At 39.8% G+C, this 1502-nt stretch overlaps 1 protein-coding gene across 1 annotated transcript in view; it reads left to right on the top strand.

The window, feature by feature from the left end:
- LOC119413046 (aminopeptidase O (putative)) overlaps positions 1–1502 on the top strand; it is a 96672-nt gene that overhangs the window by 29782 nt on the left and 65388 nt on the right. The window lies entirely within an intron of this gene.

Here is a 1502-nt window from a genome sequence, read left to right as displayed (position 1 = left end):
GTTTAGAATACGGAAGAAAAAAGAAAAGGAAAACGAGACAAAGGAGGGGGGGGAGGGGAGAGGAGAGGGGAGGGGGGGGGGGGGGGGCACAGTTGGGTTAGATAAAAAAAAAAAATCCTGTAAAAATCTTCTTTGCATGCAGACACAATCATTAGTGTAAGCTATATGCATTCCAGAGGTACAGGTGTGGCAGGTGTGCTGCACTATCATGTCTTAGAAAAGCTCAGCACACGAGGACAGCAGGCACGCACAAACTCTTCATCTTACCCTGACAATATGGGACCCACACCCTGTTTGTTTTATCCTGGGTAGAGGCACACTGTCGTTAGGGGATTATAGCTGTAAAATCCATCGAAGAGTTAACTCTTTCAGTAATGTAAATGCCTCTGTTAACTTTCTGGGCTAGAGCTCTCCTTCAACTAAAAGCACTTCTTTACTTGGGATGACATTTGTATTACAGTGAGCTAATAACAACCCTGCTTAGTAGAAAGTGTAGTAAGAATTTTATGATGACTCTTCAACGTTTATGAAATAACCCTAACTACAATTGAAACGAACTCACTCCAAATACTGGTAGCTGTCTTAATTGATTATTTTGTAATTTTACTCCTTTTATAATCAGTTTTTGTGATTGAGAATAAATGTGCATTTGAAAATATGAAACTACTTCCATCTCAAAATGCTGACAACATCTTTAAATCAGTTGGTTGTTACTGTGATGTAAGCCATTTTCACACGTGAACACTGGATAAAATGTGGAGAATGAGAAAAGAATTGGGTCAGGAATATGTTTTTAACAGTTGGAAATTGTCGGTGCGTGATGCATTCTTAAACCTGCCAAAATTCCTGAAATGGTGTTCAGGTAGAGCAGACAGAAAGCTCTCTCTCTCTCTCTGTTTCGCTCTGTCTCTCTCTCTCTGTTTCGCTCTGTCTCTCTCTCTGTCTCTTTCTCTAATTCACAATATCTTAAATTGCACTAGGAACACTGGCCGCTCATTGAATCATTTGGCGTAGACAATGTCTCAGCGTTGTCCTCTGGCAGCCTTGGTTCTTAAATACAGCAAGGTGGCTCATTAGAGCCACAGCCGAGGAAAAATCCTCTGCCACTCAGGAGTTGCCAAAAGTTGATATGGAAACAAACAATAGTGTAATCTTTATACATTTTCCAGAGTTATTACTAGAAAGTTGGTTAGTAAAACAATGAAAGCAGTCTGGAGCAAATGTTGCAGACCTTTGTTTAAGTTCAAGTTAACTTTATTGTCATTTCCATCACATGTGGTACATGAGGTGGAACAAAATTATGTACACAGGGTCCCAGTTACTCCCCAAAATAGCAAAATATAAAGTATAAACAGAAACAGTAAGTAAGGATCTAAGATATGCACTAAATAAACGCCAAACGGTACGCTAAAAGATCTAAGACAGGCATGGGCAAACCCCGGCCCGTTGGACATTTTAATTGGCCCGCCGAAATTGTCCAAAATTTGGACAATAAAATAAAA

The sequence above is a fragment of the Nematolebias whitei genome, chromosome 8, assembly GCF_014905685.2.
Source record: "Nematolebias whitei isolate Nwh7 chromosome 8, NemWhi1, whole genome shotgun sequence".
In the NCBI taxonomy this organism is placed as follows: domain Eukaryota; kingdom Metazoa; phylum Chordata; class Actinopteri; order Cyprinodontiformes; family Rivulidae; genus Nematolebias; species Nematolebias whitei.
Note: the sequence above shows the minus strand (reverse complement) of the source record. Positions and strands in the feature narration are given on the sequence as shown.